The sequence below is a fragment of the Pogona vitticeps genome, chromosome 6 (assembly GCF_051106095.1).
Source record: "Pogona vitticeps strain Pit_001003342236 chromosome 6, PviZW2.1, whole genome shotgun sequence".
NCBI classification, from domain to species: domain Eukaryota; kingdom Metazoa; phylum Chordata; class Lepidosauria; order Squamata; family Agamidae; genus Pogona; species Pogona vitticeps.
In genome coordinates, this window is record NC_135788.1 from 107,899,263 (window position 1) to 107,919,445 (window position 20,183).

The window sequence follows — 20,183 nt, forward strand, 5'->3', positions numbered from 1 at the left end:
CTCATTTCTCTTTTAAACCCCCACATATTGGGAGAGTTCTAACATTGGTTGGTGATCTCCAGGAATGATGTTTTCACTCATTTCTTTGGATGCTGCTTTTCTGGGCTTATGTCAGAAGAAGTAGCTAGATTATTACCAGAATAAATATTTGGTCTACAAATTCCAGAATTCAAGGGTCCTATTGGGAGAGGGATTCTGGGAATTGTAGTCCAAGGAGTAATATTTCTGAGCTGTGGTTCCTGCTGCCGTTGTACTCTGCATATCACATAATGCAATATTTTTGGAAGCCCTGAAGAGATCCAAGGAGAAGTAGATATTTACCTCTAACCTTACAGATGGTGATTCATGCAGTCCAGCTTTCTCGAACGTGGCAATCCTCTGCTGGGTGTTTTATGCTACAGAACTGAGTTGTGGTCCCACACATTTAGAAAATAGCAGCTGAGAAAAGGTTGCTAGAATGTGGTTTCTGAAGTGTTCTGCTCTACCAAAAGACAATAGCTGTAGTGACACAATAATTGTGATTCAGAGATCTCTAAATAACAAATAAGGGATATAAGCATAATGTGTTCTCGAAAGCTTTCACAGCCAGGATCTGATAGTTGTTGTGGGTTTTTCGGGCTATTTGGCCGTATTCTGGAGGTTTTTCTTCCTAACATCTTCAGAGGACAGGAGCTAGAATTCCGTCTGTTCTGGAAAAGTTAGGAAGAAAATTTAGTGAATATATAGATTAAACCACGCACATGGAGAAGTGTGTTTCTTTAAAACATCTAATCAGCAGGAACTTAGCTTTTGGAGAGCTGAGCCTGCACAGTCTGTTCCCTTGAACTTCAGTGGGATTGGCACAAAAGCCAAGGAGATTGTGCCAGGGGCCACATCTGGAGAAATCTCTGGAAGTGGAGGCAAGTTGCAGACCACAAAATTACTGGTTAAAACTCCCAGGTACCCTAGGATTCTAGATGAAGACAAAATAAGTCATAGCAACTGGCAAAAATGACAGCAGGACCGGCCCTACCATTAGGTAAAGGGGGGCTCCTCCCTCAGATGCCAGATGCTGAGGGAAGAATGAGGTTGTAGGATACAGCTTGAGTGCTATGCAGCCCGCCTGACACCACAAACTAACCTAGTGCTTTCAGGTGCCCTGGAAAATATTGTCATGTCACTAGTACTGAAATAAGGCTAAGTTGCCAGGCTGCTGGTCTCTGTGCAGAATGGCAGGAGGGGCACCATTGTACCCTTTACCTCAGTCAGCAAAATGCCTTGAGTTAGCCCCATTAGCCAGGGGAGAGCAGCATGTCCATCAGGAGTGGCCAGAAAAGGTGGAACAACATGAAAAATGTAGACTCTGAGTAGAATAAGGACACGTTCCTTTTTTTGGGGGGGGGGATGACAGCCAAAAGCCCTCATAATTAGTGACCATTGGCTGGGGATTCTGGGAGCTGTAGTTTAAAAAAAGCAAGAGAATGTTTCCAAGCTACGTTTCTGAGGGTTGTTTTAGATGCTTAACATGGTCTGCCTCAGTCTCTCCACTGTTGAGCAAGTTTCTGGGGATTCACTTTTGTATTATATCAGCATAAGTGGGTTTCTTATGACCTCCACCCTCAGGACAACAAACAAGTATTTATTGTGCTAACGAAGTTTTGACGGCTAACTAACAAGGCCAGAAGGAATGGCCATTATTTAAAATGTAACCCAACTGGTTAAATAGTAACTGGGTAGGCCCAGACCAGTGCTGCTGTTAGAGCTAAATGATGGGAGTAGCAAGCTGCCTCAGGCAGCAGGCAGCAGTGGTCAGATACAGTATTACATAACCATGTGTTTACCACTGGGTAGATTTGGGTATTTTTCCACCTCATCCACCTGATGAGGGTGGGACTTAGTGGATTGGGTATTTTTCCATCTCATCCACCCGAATATCTCCAGCAGCGTTGCAATATGACACTGAAAGTATGATTCTCCTCCTGTACTAAATTCTTCATCAGAAAAGTGAGGAAGGACCAAGCATTTATATTAAACCAGGATGACCTTTTTCCAAATGGAAAAATTGTCTTGTACTTTAATTTTCTCCAAACAGTTTGGCTTGGCCTAGGCTGGCGTGCCGAGCAGGGCTCAAAACATGAGATGGAGAAAGGGTTAATGTGCCTTCCTTCTAATCAGGATGAAGTCGATAGGAGCTTTTCTAGGGGTTTTTAGTAGTCTTTTATTGGATAGCTGTTTTAATATGCTAAGTGAAGTAATTATGTAATATTCTGCTTTTAGCTGTTATGGTTTTTAATTTGTGGTAAGCTGTCTCATTACAGGCTATATGAAAACCTCCAGTTCTGATTGGGAATACATCAAGTTCAAAAGATTAAAGACTCTTCCAGGTTACAATCTGATTCTCTTTCACATACATATACTCTGGCCTTGTCCACACAGCTCAATTGGAGTGGATTGTAGCAGGCTAAATAGAGTCACTTGACATTGGGTAGAGATCCACTATGCCATTTGGTATGATCCTTGTATCCAAATGGCGTACATACTTCAAGTTGACCCTGTCTGGCCCACCTCCCTGAAGAAATCAACAAGTACAACAAAAAAATCTCCCTTCTTGCCCCCTCTTCCTCCTGGGAGGAAGTTTTAAATTTGATTGTTATTTTTTCCTAAGTGATATACCACATCAGTGCTGTTCCAACAGACTTAAAAAACACTTTTGCTTCCTTCCTCTGCCTCTCCATGGAGGATCAGAGGAAGTGTTTAATTTTGCAACATTGTGGAGTGGTTAAGCTTCTTAAGTCATTCAACAATACTGGGAAATTCAAAGACACAGATGCTTTGGTTCAATCCCAGTGATCGTACATACAGGAAACAAACCAAAATGAAGAAATCCTACCTGCACCTAAAAAAAAGGGTAACCCTCCATAAGGAACCAGATTTCAGGATCTGGTCTGTACCACCCTGGGAGCTGCAGGATCAGGGCCAAGCTGAGCCAGGAGTGGCCTGGTGTTTGCAGGCTCAGACCCTGGCCTGTGTAGGAGCTGCTGGGGCTACTCATGAGGCACACCCGGAGGCCTGGAGGGATGGCCTATTTAAGCAGTGGTTCTCCTTCACAGAACTTACCTCAGCAACAAAACTCTTTTGGCTGTGTGTACTGCCTTGCTGGCCCATTCCTGTGCTACAGAGTTCTGGCATTCCTGCATCTGTTCCTGCTTCTGTCCCTGCATCGTTCCCTACATCTCTGTGCCTGGTTCCTGCTCTGTGTTCTCAGTCTTGTGCTCCCGCCTCTGCTTAGTCATGACCAGTGAGCGCTTTGGGACTTGATACTCTGTGTGGTGGACTGGGTCCTGGTGCCCTTGCCCATGGTGTGAAGCTGCCTGGGATATCCTGGATCGTGACATCAGAAAGGTGTGGGTAGGAATGGTCTGGGGAAAGGTTAATTTGCTCTAGCAATGAGGTCATCGGACCAAAGAGTGGAACAAATACCTATCTGCTTGCACTCTCTCATGCAGACGATTTGCTAATAAAAAAATAAATAAACCAATAAATGCAAGAGAAGATGACATAATTGTTATACTTAAATACTAAATTGTGATCTTCATGTGTGGAAATTTCATCTTGGTGGGCTCTCTAGAATATATGTAGAAAGCGGTTGACCGCCCCAACAGGCATGAAGGCAGGATGACCCATATCTAATTTTAGGATTCTCCCTTTTATCACAGCAGGGATTTTCTGAATCTCTTCAAAGCTGAGGAATGGAATGTTTGATTAAATCCAGAAGACGTCTGTTCCATTATTCCAATTTTGGTCACAGATCAATTAAGCTTCAGTTCTCTCGTCTGTAAAATGGTAACAAGCATGAAGATTACTTCTATCTGGAATGCTCTGTCCAATGCTAATGGGAATTGTTGGGCAGGGCAGGGAAATGGGAGGTAAAGTGAACAACTCGAGCATTTTTTTAAAAGTGTATTTCTCTAACATACCATTGTCATTTATTTTGTGTGTGTATTTAGAGGCACCTCTTATACTGCACTGCCCTCCCAATGTGGATTCATTCTGGGTCTGTCTTTCATGAACATCAGAAATGGATTGAGGAGGATTTTCAGAACTTCTTCCATTAGTACAGCTTCTGTTACAATCGCTAGGAACAAGCCCAGGCAAAATCTACATCTGCTTGCTTCAAGTTCATCTCAGCACAATCATTTCACACTAAGTATTGTCAGCATAACCACGTCTTCCTGTTTGTATAAGACTGAGGCTGAGCTTACAAAAGCATATGCCAGGAGGAAGTGGAGATGCAGATCAGCTAAACAAATTTTTTGCCTTGAACTTTACTCAGATTGAACTGTTTTGTTTTTTGCTTGAACCAGTGTTTAGTTTGTAGTATGTCTGAACTAGCTATATTGTAGAAGGAACCTATCTACAAACACTGCCGTGAGAGAAGTAGAAGATCCAGAAGATCCATCAATAGGAAATTAAGATTTAGAGGTGGGCCAAGATGTTCTTGCAAAAAGCTAGAGAGATAATAGGTGAACCTGCCTGCCCACTCTTCCTTAGAAGGAGTCATGCCTGGAGAGCACTTGGGAGTTTTACTTTTTTGTACTACAACTTCCAGAATCCCCAGTCAGCATGCCCTCCAAGGATTCTAGGAGTTGTAGTATAAAAAGTGTATTTTCTGAGCTCTGCAACTTAAATAGCAGCGTTGAGTGACCCTGCCGTTTTCCATTATACATCTCGTCAAGAAGCAAGCAGAATAAACAAACGAGATGCCCTTTCTTTTATTTTTGTCTTGATTACTCCTACTATCTCTATTATGAAAATGCTTTAACTGCTGCCATATAGGACCCAAAAAACAAAGTGGTAACATCCAGTAGATCTAGTTATTAAAAAGAGACTGGAGTTTCAGGATGTGTACAAAAGTACAGCTTTTATTACAATTTAAAACCTGGTCAAAACATTTCAGGGTGAACAGTTCATGGCCTTCTTCAGAGCCTATACAAGAACATAAAGAGAGGTGATGCTTTAAGGGGACATGGTGATAATAATCACATTCAAATTCTGTATCTCATTTTACCAGTCTTACATTTCTGAATTACATTATGTGCAACCAGCTGGATATATGTGTCTGTAGAGCCAGAGGTTGGGAGTTCAATCCCCCGCTGTGCCTCCAGGGGGGAAGAGCCAGCCTGTGTGGCCTTGGGCAAGCTGCGCAGTTCCGGGGCTGCCTCCAGAAGGAGGGGATGGTAAACCACTTCTGAATAGTCTCTATCTGGAAAATCCTGCAAAGGGTCGCCATGAGTCAGAGCTGACTTGACAGCACATGATTATCGTTACAACCATCTAAAACATGAATGCGCATTGTTCACCATGGGGAGCTAGTCCTGGCCTCAGTAAGCCTCACTAGTGATTTGAAGCCAAGCATCCCCTCCCAGGTCCAATGCTCTGTCTAGTACACAAACACTGAGGCAACACCTTGAAAAGCTAAGCACAATTTCCACTATTTGCGAAGGATGAATCCAAAGCAACGGTCACTTTAGGATAAGACGTGATGCTAATAATAACATTGTGCCTGAACGACATCAGGGATTTTGACATGACACCACAAAAAATGTTTTTCCCCCTGTAAAATCAAATCTAAAGGGAATTAAAAATAAACTGGGTTTAAAAATAGAGTTATATATTACAGCACATTAGGTTATCAATTACCTTGAAGATGTTTTATTGCATCATCCTGGGTTAAATATTACCTCAAAGGTCCATGTTTTCACTGTCATTATTGTGGTTACATGGGCCAATTTATTTTCTGGGGTAAACATTCTGGTGATAAACCTTTCAGTACTCAGCTGGACTAGTCCCTGTATCGCGTGATAGGATTATTAAGTATTTTTATAAGGGAAACAACTTATTGTTGGGTCTGCAACTACTGAACAAGAGTAACTACTCTGGAAAGTGGCAATGGGAGCAGGAAGAAAGAGGATATGATAAATCCAGTTGGGGATAGTGCAGGAGGAAAGGTGCTTAGCGTAACTACAGAAGCCCCTGGTGCAGGAAGAAAAGTGCCTAACTTAAATACAGAAGCCTCTATGGTAGGCTTCCATGTATGCAGAATTGCTAGTGGCCATTGTGGAGGCCCCATAGGAAGCTAATTCTCCCTAGCGAAGGAGAGCAACAATAACAACCTAATTTGGAGAAGGTGGAGGTATAGTGAGACTTTTAGAGCAGAAACCTGCATATCGGTAAGTGGTTAATTAGAAAACACATGCATGAAGAGGGTTCACTGCCTATGCATGCATTGGCGCTCAGTTTCCAAGACTAGTGAGGGTTCTACTGACTGGACAAGTGTACAGCCTACCAAAGGTTGAGGCCCAAAATGCACATTCAGTAGAATGCTACAATGTTTTCTCTCCAGTGATGTGATGTGATCTGCTTTGCAATGCACACTCTTGAAATTAGAACTGCAACGGAAGCCATTGATTGCATTCCAGAAACAATCTGCTTCTCTTAACATGTTTTCACAGTTAGAAACATGTTTTGCCACCTGCAAGAACACTCCTTCAAGAAACTGATGTCTTGGGAAATGCTTTGCCTCTGAGAGGGCTGAGAATGCCAAGGTCCTAAGAATAGTTGCTGAGCACCTACTGAGCACATTTACCACCTCCCTCCTTCCTCACCTGAGAGAAGCTGGGACAAAAGAAGTGAGTGTCTGATGGGGTGGACATGCATGCACATGTACAGAGGTACCTTCTTCAGCTTTCTTCTCCCATCCTCCATAGTCTCCACCAAGAAATAAGAGCATCCTCTGGACAAAAACAGCCAGGTGAGATCGATGGCCATTGAGCTTCTCCTCTGGCAGGCCAGACAGATGGATATTTAGTGAAGCTGGAGGTTCACACCCTGGCGTCATGGCTACATAGAAATGCAACACTAAATAAATAAATAAATAAATAAATAAATAAATAAATAAATAAATAAATAAATAAATAAATAAATAAATAAATAAACAAACAAACAAACAAACAAACAAATAAACACACACACATACATAAACAACCAAACAAACAAACACACCAGCATTTCAACAGAAATGGATTTCTCTGCAATGGGTAAGACAGTGATTAGGTGTCCTGACATACCTGGTCAATTTCAAAAGTCCTGCATTGTTTTCTTCTTAGGCAACTGGACTTGTAGTGGGCTGGTTTTGAAACAGAGGGCACCTTTACTTAGAGGGTAAGGTTTATTTTTGTGATAAAGCAAAAAAAAAAAAAAAAAGAAAGAAAAAACTACATATATGGCTTGTTAAAATAATCAAAAACATGTAGATTTTAAGCCAGAACTCTTTCTATTAGGTATGATACCAGAAAGTGTTGATAAACAAAATGTATATTTAATACTGCATATTTTAACAGCCGCAAGGATTATATTCGCACAATACTGGAAAAAGGAAGAAACAACCACAGATCAAGAAATAATTAAAAAGATATTGGACTGCGCTGAAATGGATAGACTGACACTGAAAATCAAAGGAAAGGAAGATACAGAATATTATCAAACATGGAACTTGTTTTATCAGTGGTTAGAAGCACGATGTATAGATTAAGAACAAATGATTATAAGCTGAACCCAGGTGACACAATGTTAAATAAGCATGGGTGGATTTTATAAATAATCATCATCATCCTCACCATTGGTGGGGTGGGACATAAATGTTGTTGTGCCAGGTCTCCCACCTGAGGACCACCTTGGCTTGCTAAATATAAATTAGTTCATCACCAAAAGGGTTGATTACAAGGGGCCAGTTGGCCATGGGCCAACTATGGGGGGGACTCTATATCAAATTTTGTTGCATGCTTACCACGTATTTAGAAACAGTATTTCTTCAGGTGATGAAACAATTCATGGCATAGCATGTGTTTTTCCTCACTTACATATTTTGCATTTAGTGTGCTTGTTTTCTGTTTGATCATGGAAAGGTAAATACATATGAAGGTCTGAACGCTAAGGCACATCTTTCTGAGGAAATCCTGTCATTGGATTTCTCTGAAGGAATGATGGAAATACTGTAGCTTTTATTACTGAAATCCACGTAATCACAGATTTAAACAGGCCGAGATCTTAAGGTACTCAGAGTAGAGCAGGTTGTGGTTTTTTTTTTGAGGGGGGGGGAATAGCTGGCATCTCTTAGTGAGTTGGGGCACCAGGGGCTGGTGTTTTTCATCCCTATGCTTTCCAAGAGACTAGCCAGCTGACGTTATGTGCCCTGCCACCTCTGTGGCCTTGAGTAAGGGTCGCTGTCCCAGAGGGTCACCAGAAGAAGAGGCTAGTAAACCACTTCTGAGTAGTTTCTGTTTAGAAACTCCTGAGAGGGGCTGTGTAAGTTGGAAATGGCTTTACAGCAGCGGCAACAACAATATACCAGGCACACAGTCACTCAAAATTATAAAAATATGGACTGGTACTACATAACAAATACAATTTTAACAAAAAACCTAAGTATATGTTAAATATCAACATAGTCCCGTATTTTTAGCTCCATAAGACGCACCTTTCCATTAGATGCACCAATTTTTTAGGAGAAGAAAACAGGAAAATATAATCTGTTTTCTTCGCTCCATAAGACGCACAGACTTTCCACCCCCCTGTTTTGTGGGAAAAAGTGCGTCTTATGGTGAGAAAAATACGGTATATATATTGTTCCTAAAATATCTGTTTTTCTGTAGCTCTGGTGATGTTATTTTTGGAATCTGCAATTGCTTATAACACTGTGTGAAATTTCTTGATATTAGTGGTGTTGTTGTTTAAATGCTATCGATAATACAGATGGATAGACAGATATACAGTGGTGCCCCGTATAGCGAGGTTAATCCGTTCCGGATTAACCTTCGCTATACGAAATCTTCGCTAAGCGGGAAGTAAAAAGCCATTGGAACGCATTAAACTTCATTTAATGCGTTCCAAATGGCCCTAAACTTCCCACTTAGAGAAGTTTCTTGGCCCCGGGCAGCCATTTTCGCGCCCTCCCCTCGCTTGCCGAGGGCGCGAAAACGCCGCGGGGGGCCATTTCGGGTCGTTTTGAAGCCACAAAACAGCTGTTTTGCGGCTTCAAAACGGACCCGAAATGGCCCCGCGCGGGGTTTTCGTGCCCTCGGCAAGCGAGAGGAGGGCACGAAAACGCGGCGCGGGGCCATTTCGGGTCCTCCGCGGCCGTTTTGAAGCCGCAAAACAGCTGTTTTGCGGCTTCAAAACGGACCCGAAATGGCCCCGCGCCGCGTTTTCGCGCCCTCCTCTCGCTTGCCGAGGGCGCGAAAACACAGCGCGGGGCCATTTCGGGTCCTCCCGCCGCCCATTTTGGAGCCGCCGATCAGCTGATCGGCGGCTCCAAAATGGCCGCGGGACGCCCAATCGTCGCAAAGCGAGTTGCGGCGATTGGGTGCTCCGTATAGCGATCCCGAAAAAGGGGATCGCTATACGGATTCGTCGTTGTACGGTGCACTCGCTAAGCGAGGCACCACTGTATAGGGTTCCACTTTCTAACTTCAAATACTGTCCATATACAGCTAGGGCTTGCAATGATCAAGCAAGAGTTGAAAAGTAGTTAGCTGGGAATTACATATTGTCAGCTCCTTTAATATCACTTGTGCCGTCTTCTGTTTAAGCTTCACAGCAGCAATACTCCTCTGGAATTCCTGTTAAAACACTTTCTTCTATCTCACCGTCACATCTCACTTCACAAGAACTTTATGAGGTACTTTTTGGGCTGGGAGAGAGACAGTCAAAGGCTGCAGAACTGATAGCGTTCTCTCTGGAGGTGAGGTTTTGGTCTGTGTATTCCGACTCCTGCCGCTTTTTCAGAGGCTGGAAAGTTATTACTAAAAAGATAATAAATTAGACACAGTATTATGGCCAAGTAGTTTGTGACTGATACAGTGACAGCTGTAAGGTAATTCTTTAATTTTGTGTTTCTTGTCAGTGGCTAAATAGTTACATCTCCATTACTGTAAAACGACAACACTGGAAGGTTGCAAGCCACTGCCTATGGTACGAAATACAAGGCTCAGAATCCTTCTGGTGTGTGTGCAAGGTCTGAACAACTTGCCACACTCAATTGTAGTTAATTGTTGAGAGACCAGTTGAAAAAATTACAACCATGCATGTAGATCAAAGTGGGCTGCTTATATACTGACCCAGAATACTCAAAGCACTCTCTGAACGGCTTACAATTTAATTATGCAGGTTATCCATTGCCCTCCCTCCCAGCAAGGTTCAGTGTGAGCAGGCATGCTCTATTTTCTCTTTTGTTGTTGTTGTTTAGTCATTAAGTCGTGTCCAACTCTTCATGACCCTATGGGACAAGAACACGCCAGGCCCTCCTGCCTTCCACTGCCTCCCGGAGTTTGGTCAAATTCATGTTGGTAGCTTCAATGACACTGTCCATCCATCTTGTCCTTGGTCGTCCCCTTCTCCTCTTGCCTTCACTCTTTCCTAACATCAGGGTCTTTTCCAGGGAGATTTCTCTTCTCCTGAGATGGGCAAATTATTGCAGCCTCAGCTTCAGGATCTGTCCTTCCAGTGAGCACTCAGGGTTGATTTCCTTCAGAATGGAATAGGTTTGATCTCTTTGCAGTCCAGGGGACTCTCAAGAATCTCCTCCAGCACCACAATTCAAAAGCACCAATTCTTCGGTGGTCAGCCTTCTTTATGGTCCAGCTCTAATTTCCATACATCACTACTGGAAAAACCATAGCTTTGACTATGCAGACCTTTGTTGGCAAGGTGATGTCTCTGCTTTTTAAGATGCTGTCTAGGTTTGTCATCACCTTCCTCCCAAGAAGCAGGCGTCTTTTAATTTCGTGGCTGCTGTCACCATCGGCAGTGATCATGGAGCCCAAGAAAGCAAAATCTGTCACTGCCTCCATATCTTCCCCTTCTATTTGCCAGTAGGTGATGGGACTAGTGGCCATGGTCTTAGGTTTTTTGATATTGAACTTTAGACCGTTTTTTGCGCTCTCCTCTTTTACCCTCATTAAGAGGTTCTTTAAATCCTCCTCACTTTCTGCCATCAGAGTGGTATCATCTGCATATCTGAGGTTGTTGATATTTCTTCCGGCAATCTTAATTCCGGTTTGGTATTCATCCAGTCCTGCCTTTCGCACAACGTATTCTGCATAGAAGTTAAATAAGCCGGGGGACAATATACACCCTTGTCATACTCCTTTCCCAATTTTGAACCAATCAGTTGTTCCATATCCAGTTCTAACTATTGCTTCCTGTCCCACGTATAGATTTCTCTGGAGGTAGATAAGGTGGTCAGGCACTCCCATTTCTTTAAGAACTTGCCATACTTTGCTGTGGTCCACACAGTCAAAGGCTTTTGTGTAGTCAATGAAGCAGAAGTAGATGTTTTTCTGGAACTCTCTGGCTTTCTCCATAATCCAGTGCATGTTGTCAATTTAGTCTCTAGTTCCTCTGTCCCTTCAAAATCCAGCGTGTACTTCTAGGAGTTCTTGGTCCACATACTGCTGAAGCCTACCTTGGAGGATTTTGAGCGTAACCTTGCTAGCGTAGTTGACACTAGTTTGACGGACAAAGCTTTACTCACCACAGGCATTGGACAATCCCATCTTCCTGTTTTCTTCTGGTCCTTTTTTTGTTATTTTCCTCTGTTCTTCAGGAAGCATGCCATTGAGTCTTTATGCCAGAAACTACATTGCTGGCCTTTCCCACCTTCTAGAAATTGCTGGGTCTGAGTGGCCATTTTTATGCTGAAAAAAAAATGGAGGGCTCTGGTGGTCTGCGCGCAACCTACAAACAATGTTTTGTCTACCCTCCCTCTAGGAACACAAAACTGGGGAAGAGGAAAAGGGACACACAGCCCGTATGCCTGGCTCCAGCGTGGTACCCATATCTCTGATTAATGTTTGGCTCTATGATTTGCTTTACAAAAACCCCGAGTTCTGTCAACCAAACATTCGGGTATGCAAATATTTGCTCTGGCCATGTTTGTTCCATGGCAGCCGAGTTGGCTGCAAGTCAAGATGGGGGGGGGGGCTTTGCTCTAAAAGATGTCTTCACAGAACCATTTGGACTCAGGGCAGCTCTTTTCAGCCAATACTGCTCTATTAGGTTGAGCAATTAATGGGCAAGAGCAGCGATGGGTGCCCTCCTGCCTGGTTACTCTGCCCTGGCTTGTTCTCATGATCTCACTCCTGCTAGACTGGTTCAAGCTGGAAATGGTCCCTTTTTCGGCTTGAAGATTCGCAGGGACTTTGTCTGACAGACGCAGACTTCGTGCCAAACCAAACATTATGGGCAGCCTGAGTGGGGGTGAGGGCAAGGGTGTTTTTTTATTTTTCTAATTTAGTACTGCTCCTGTTCTGAGTCTGATGCAATCTCTCTGAAGTTTACAGTACACCAATTTGGCATTTCCTGGAGGTTTCAGTTTTCCTGCCTCCGGGAAAAGGGACTTGCACGCCTGGCCCCCACCCTCTCCTCAGATCTCATCTGCAAATAATCTGCTGAGTCAAAATGCGTAGGTATTGTGATTAAATAGCTGACAGTTTGAACCGCTTCATGACATCGCAAAAGGGCAGAATGTCGTTCTGAAGATAAAACACTCGACCACAATACCTATGTCCAGCACTGTAGTCACGGCTCCATTATCCTGTTGTGAAACAGCTCCCTATCTAGCAGGGATTCTGGGAGTTGTAGTCCAAACCGAGACTTTTGCCAAATTATTCCTCTGGCTCTTCTAGATGTTACTGGATCCCAGTTCACACCAGTCCCTTTCAACTCGGCAGGAATGACAAATTATGGGAGAAATTGCTAAGCATCATCTGGAAGATCACATATTTTAGCACCACTGCTTTAGGACTTTCCTCCCTCACCATGAGCATTAAAAATATAATTCTTTTTCAAATCATGTGTGGTTGTGAATTGAACTTCAGTTAATCACCACTAACATATGTTTTATTGATTTTAATGAGTCTCCTCCACAAATGAGTACATATGGCTCCAGCCCCTTCTGTAGGAGACATGTTATAGTCCCAATGAATCCTTCAAACCATGGTATGCAGGTTCTAAAATCTTGGTTCAGTGGGGTTATAATAGTTCCATGGGCTATTTCAAACAGGAAACTGCACAAGAGGTCTTATTTTTAAAAAATGTTTTAACCCTAGATATTATTCCAAATTCCCTTCTCCCACATCTACTGCCATAATATACATTAAAAAGAGGGAATTCCTTAAGTAATGATCATGTATGACTGTCCTAGCGGGAGTTTTTCCCATCTCCTAAGTACAGAGCAAATTAGTTTAGTTTGGTTTGGTTTGCGACTGATCTTCAGGACATATAACAGGTCCTTTGTTAGCAAGTGTGACTTCTGGGACCCAAACATTTGCCAGAATCATACGTTGGGAACATCAACATTATTTCAGCCCTAAAGATGGGTTATCTGTAACATATAATTTGGACCCAAGTCTGGTGCTACAGATTGGGCTAAAAATGATATAACGAATGGACTCTGAATTGGGAGGAGGGAAGCCAGTGGGAGGAAGAAACGCACAAGCCTTCTGTGCTTTCCCAGTCTTCGAAACCATCGCCAGGAATTCTGGCCCTGTGATATACAAAATGATCTGTTGACGCGTGGAAAATGGCATGTTCCATACCCATTTTCCTACCCTTACTCATTCTAAAATCCCAACAGTGCAGAGCCAGAAATGCCGAGAAAAGAGTTACATTAAATATGAGAATGGAAATCTGCTGACGCTGTTCTTGTTGATATAAACCAGACCGGCAGATCTGCTTGAACATTTTCTCAATATCCGTGCCTTTTTTTCCCCCAACAAGACATCAATTTTGCCTCATGTTCCAGCTGGCTCTGTTTGCATCTCTAGATCACATTAATCTCCTCAGTTACGTCACAAACTCACCTGCTTGTGTTCGAGTCAAGTGTCCTTCACTCCAGACATCTGTGCGTCAGGAGGGTCTTGTGATGCTTTCTGTATTTACAGTATTTCAAAGACGTACCAGGAAGCATGTGAGAGTCTGTGTCTCTGTTGCTACCTCCCCTGCATAGGATGAAATGGATGGAGCTTCTTGCTTGATCCAAACATAGAAGCAACAGTGGGAAGAGCTTGCAACAGATATGGAAGGAAATAACTAATATGGAGAAAAAGCACAGAGTGATGTTCAGAAGCAATGTGGCTGGCAATTAGGTCTGCCAGGCCAATAGCCACCCTGTTCCCAGACATTTAAAGGGCCAAAATCTGAAATCTGTGACAGGCCCTGTTACAGAGGACAGACCCGTCAATAACAGTTGCAAAATGGTGCAACAGACAATGATTCCACAATAATGGTGTGGCAGAAACCGTAAGACTAGATTCTATGATACATTGAAGGGCCGTGTATGGATTCCAACAGTAGTAGTCACCACTGCGGCAGCTCTGGGACATGCAAGATGATGGGGAACACAAAGCTGAAACCTGCCAACTCTGTTTGCAATGAGGAAAAGCAAAGAAAAGGAGGCAAGAAGAAGCCAGCCTGCCTGCTTTTCAGCTCCCAATCTCCAGACCATACAAATTAGGCAGACCCTGTCTGCAGAGGGAAAATGCCCACTGACACAGGTTACACGATTGCACCAGAGATTATGTTTTTGCAACTGCTTGTGAAACAAAACCAGTATTGGATACGCTAATCTTATGTTCACTTTGTAAATGAGCAATCGCTAGTGCAGCGGGGCCTGTTTTACTGTTTAGTGTGGGTGTGTGTGTGGTTTTTTCTTCCAAAACTGCAAAGTCATGGTACAAGTGGTGCTCGCAAAACGATGAATTTGCTAGAGAGTGACTTTTTTTTGAGCAATGTTGTGGTTTCCAAAATGGCAAATTCCGCTAGATGATGTTTAGGTTCTTGACTCCCAAGACAAGTTTGGACAGTTCCCCTCCCCCCCATTGGAACACATTAATTACATAAGACCTACTTTTTTATCCCAAAAAAGTATACAGTATACTGCTGGGACTCAAGTGTATGTTGCTGGCTTTTCAGTATCTGCCTCCTGGAAAAACACCAGCATACACTTTCTGCCCCCCCCCTTTTTTGGAAAAAAAGTAGGTCTTATGTAATTAATGTGTTTTAATTGGGGGAAACCATCTTGGAGTATTGCCAATAGGACTATGACTGCAAATTTAAATCATAGGGAGTGGCAAAATTGCCAAAAACCAAAGAATAAAGAGATCAGTAAAAAATTATAAATATAATCTCTTCATTAATATAAATTATGCAATTAAGTTATCCATATTTATTGAAATTAACAACACACAAGTGCAATGGATGAACTTCTTGAAAAACCATTTTTATGACATGGCATTTCTTTTGCACAATATAATTTTAAATAGCCCTTGCACCTTCTACCCCATTTTGTCCACTAATCCCCCAAGTCATGGTGACTCCCTGGCTGCACCTCCCACTCAGTACAGGACTGCATATTCCCAGTCCTGCCAGAGGCTAAGAGAACTCCTCAGTGTTTTGGGGTGCCTTGTGGGACCCCCATCAGGGGATAACTGTTCCTCCCACAATCCTCTAGTGCACAGGTATTAGCATATGCTAATAGCTTATCCTAATTGTGGGCGGAACACCTAGACACTTTATGCTAATACCTGTGCACTAGAGGATTGTGGGAGGAACACCTAGCCCCTGATGGGGGTCCCGCAGGGCACCCCAAAACACTGAGGAGCTCTCTTGGCCTCTGGCAGGACTGGGGCTGTGCAGCCCTGAACTGAGTGGGAGGTGCAGCCAGGGGGTCACCATGACTTGGGGGGTCAGGGGACAGAAGGGGGTTTGACTCTTTTTACCTTTTTTTTCTAGCAATAAAAAGCTTATGTATGCATTTGCGTGCATGAGCACAGAGACTTCAGTCTTTTGGAAATTATCTAATACTGTATATGCTTGTTTCTCATTAGATTCAGCCTGAGGGCTTGTATATTTTCCTTTTTAAAAAGGATATCAAGAATGGTGGGATGGCACAGGAAGTTACAAATGGAAGATAGTGATATCTGGACCATGGAATGGACGACTCTCTCCATTTGTTTGTTTTCTTTGTGTTTCCATGCACATTTCAATAAAGGTAACAGTCCAAAACCCATCCTAAGAACTAGGAATCCTTGCCAAACATCAAGTCTTTAGATTCTGTATTAAAAAGTCCCCATGCAAGTGGGAAGTGTGTTGGTATGATATTTCATCTCAGGGGATGTGGAGTCAATGTTTCCTTTCCACTTCTATAGATGGAGGCACCAGTTTCGGAGTGAATTCCTCACTGACTTTTTTTTTAAACACATTGATTGTCTCTGATTTCTTTCAGATCAGTTATACCTGGAAACATAGCATGCACCATGTGGAAAAAAAAATTCTGGAGATTACATTTAATGGCAAACTAGGCAAAACCAGTTATCTGGAGCCAACATTTGGAGTATTACCAAGAGAGTAGAGGGAGATAGTGTACTTAGCGTGATATGGTCTTTCCTCTGTGAGGGAAGATCTTTTTGCTCTGACTGGAGATCCTTTCCTGTTTAAGAGCCTGTCAAAATAGAGATGGCAACATAATTTAGCACTGACATGGCTGAATATGCAGAGATCAAAACCTAGGCTTTTAAGAACAGCACCCTCCAAGCACGGAGCCCCGATGAAAGAAGGGGGCAGCTTCTGTTTCTCCCACTTTGAGATGTTTTAAACACCCAAACTACTTCAAGGTTGAATAAGAAGAATTTTGGAATATTCTTCTCAGAACCGAATGAAATAAAATCCCCACCTATCGCTAATGCAGAATCCTGCCCTCCAACACCACCCCCATGTTAAATTCTAAGAATGATAGGTCGGTTCTAAAATAATAGCCTTATTAGGAAACACCCAGAGGTAGACAAATTTATTGCATCATAAGGTTCCATGAACGTGGAACTCGTTTTATCCCTTCTGTGAAGTAGCATCGTGTGATAAAGCGGGCAGGAGGCCAGAACGTGTTTATGTGACAATGAACCTGTTTGTCTTTCGGGTCTTATGACTCCACTTTGTTGCAGGAATGTGTCACTTGCAAAGCCTACAGAGGCAGCAGTAAGGGAGGGTGAGCTCATTGCAGAGTAGGCCGGTGTATGGAGTAGATAGAAAACTAGCGTTTCAGGATTAGTTAGAGGCTAGCTGCTTTCCCCTTTGCTGTGCCACGTTTTTCTGAAGTATTTTTAAAATACATTTTTTAAAAAGCACAAGGGAGTATTCCATCCCAGCACCTGAAGGGCTGGTTGCCTCCATTTTACCACAGACAAGGTTTCAGTCAGAATTTTGAAAAAATGATGAATTCTGTATCTTACGGACCGTGTGTCCCAGAATTTTGGAACGCAGGTTCTGGCAGCGTAATCTTAAAAAAAAGAATCTTCCTCAAGTCCTGCTTTAATCAAATCCATTGTATCTCATACATGTTAAGCGAGGTGATTCAAGAAAAGTAAATGGGTGAGAATCCTCACCCATCAGATTTCCCATCCCTGCACACCGTGGACTGACACACATGGGAGGGGAAGGAATAGGAATTGAATTCGGAAAACATTTTTTGCCACTGTCTTTGAAAATAAGAATGTCTCTTCGTATGTCTCAAATGCCAGAAAGCATCCCATTCATTTTACATACAGGAATCTTTACAATCATCCTGCAAGGTTGGCCAATACTTTACTTTCCTATTGTTGCATATGAAAACCGAGGGTTGTGTTGTATGAAGGCATAGTAACTTATCACGTGACTACCCTGAAAAATATCTTGCTGTGTGCTCCAGAATTGGCACAGGTGAATTCAATGTGTTTTCAGTGATCACACGACGTAAAAGTCAATGCGAATCAGCCCATCCTTTTTAGTTTCCAATATGCATTTTTCCCCCCTCTCAAATAATGGGGGCAATTCCTTCTTTCTAATGGCAATGATTTGATCAATATTTTGCCTGTGTGATTGATTGTTTTGTTCTACAAAAGGACCAAAGTGTGTCACTTTGGATAGTTTCCTAATTACAAAGTAAGTTGGGGTGTAATGAGGCAGCAGGAGCATCCAGCCGCAGGATCTTTCTCCCTAATTGTCTTGTAGAATTTTAAATTAAAAAAACAAAAGAAAACAAAACTATCTTGTGCTTTACCATCTCCACACGGGGGAAAAAAGAGATTAAAAAAATCAATATAAAATTGAAACAACTCCAATGAACTCCAGCAGACTACAATGTTTCCATCGTATGTGTATGCTTGTACGTCTACGGAATACAGTGGTGCCCCGCATAGCGAGGTTAATCCGTTCCGGGTTAACCGTCGCTATGGGGAAACATCGCTATACAGAACAAAAAAGCCCAAATGGGCCCAAAACTCACCGTTATGTGATGTTCCTCCATAGCGCAGGCATTTTCGCGCCCTCGGTAAGCGAGGGCAGGGCACGAAAACGCTGCGCGCGGCCATTTTAGGTGTTCCGGCAGCCATTTTGGAATCGCCGAACAGCTGATTTTGAAAAATCACTAAGCGAAAATCAGTAAGCGAAACGCTTACCGATCGTCGCTAAGCGATTTTCGGCCATAGAAGGCATCAGTATGTGATCGCATTAGCGATCCCAAAAAACGGATTGCTATGCGAATTCGTTGTTCAACGGTGTGCTCGTTATGCGAGGCACCACTGTACTCTGGGAAACTGTCCTTTCCCCCTAATCACCAGGCAACCCTTTAACTAGTCCCAGTGGCTTGACAACAGATGATAAAAAAAGAGCTGGGGATCAAAAGGAGGGCTGTAACAAAGTAGTGAGGGATGCTGTGAGGGTGGATCAAGCCACATCGGACTTGAGGGGCAAGTGTGGACACTGGCATTGAAACAACCGGGGTCTTTGTGTCGCTGTACACAGTTGCATCAGACTGCAAATCAAGCCAATGTAATCTAGTTGCACTCTCAAATATGTACTGCTAGTTTAAGCTCATCTCACCTCTAGATCCTCTCTCCTTCTATCTCTTCCCTTGGTGTAAGGAAATCCCTTTTGCAGAACTGGGAAGCTGCACCGAACAATGTCGGTAGACCTGTTCCATTATCAATGCCCGTGCGGTGCTTCAGCACAACTGAGATCAGAAGGCTGGGAAATGGAGGCTTGCCCAAAGCCGTTGAGTGAGTTAATCATTGTAGTAGAATTTGGAGCAAGGACCAAACCATAGCTCCTATTTAAAACCACAATTTACTCACAGTGTATCTCATTGCTATGTTCCATTCCTTCCTCTCCTCAGCTTTTGAACCATCTTGCTTCTCTTCTGAATGGAGACAGCACTTGCTAGAAACAAAAGGACATCTAAGGATTTCCTAAGATGTTCTCCTGAGCCATAAACTTTCCTGATCAGACCTGAGCCATAAACTTTCCTGAGCAACCAGAGGCAGATTCATGTTGTTTAAGTTCATCTGAAAATACAGACTGCTTCGTAAAGAGATCCGTCTTCCGGCTTGCTTGCCAACATACATAATTAAATCTCCGGTACTGTACAATGTTTGGGTGTTCTCCTGGGTGAAAACACAACACAGTTTTTGATGTGACGCAATCCCCATTGTCTCTGAACTCATCAGCATGCCATGAAGATGAACTGAGTCTCTTCATCAACAGCCAAGAAGAGAGATTTTTCTTTGTGGTATGGCAGTCTTCTAGGGCAAAATTAAAGGTCACACAGCCAAAAAACCTAGAATCTGACCTGTGTTAAAAATGTGCCAAGTTTTATGTTCATACAATGAATTCTAAAGTGCATATTTATTTTCCTCTGATTCATTTAATTTTCTTAGGAAGCGAGTTAAAACAAACGGCCACCATAGGGCCGCTCATTTTACGACATAGTTTTCTTAATCAACTTAAGCCCATTGTGAACTTTACAGCTGGTTTTAAAAAGGAACATTTCAATTACTCAGTAGGAATGCAGGAAACAACTAAAAATGTGACTTGAATTGGCTAAAATTATATGTTGTGAGTTATTTTAGAAATGTAGGTACTGAGTTATGGATAAGGGAACTCAAGACCTGGTCCACCATTTTGCAGTTCTTTTTTTTTCCATTTGTGGTATCTTCAAGGCAACACAGGAGTCTTGACTGTTCCTTATTCTGTCCATAGGGTTCAGTTAGATTTAAAACTCCACAGTCTAGAGACAGGACTTTTACAACTTCTCTGCTGTCTTTCTTGTTCCAAAAGAA

The 20,183-nt window shown here is 42.8% G+C and overlaps 1 long non-coding RNA gene across 2 annotated transcripts; it reads right to left on the minus strand.

Moving 5' to 3' along the window:
- Positions 1–4,881: 4,881 nt before the first annotated feature.
- LOC110078533 (uncharacterized) lies at positions 4,882–14,418 on the minus strand. 2 transcript variants are annotated; one of them, XR_002300455.3, is made up of 4 exons: positions 13,899–14,418; positions 11,570–11,732; positions 6,645–6,897; positions 4,882–5,252 (listed from the first exon to the last, which is right to left on the minus strand). It is a non-coding gene; the product is annotated as an uncharacterized LOC110078533 (long non-coding RNA). The 2 variants fall into 2 exon arrangements; XR_002300457.3 differs by having other exon boundaries at positions 6,715–6,897; positions 13,899–14,395.
- Positions 14,419–20,183: the final 5,765 nt, after the last annotated feature.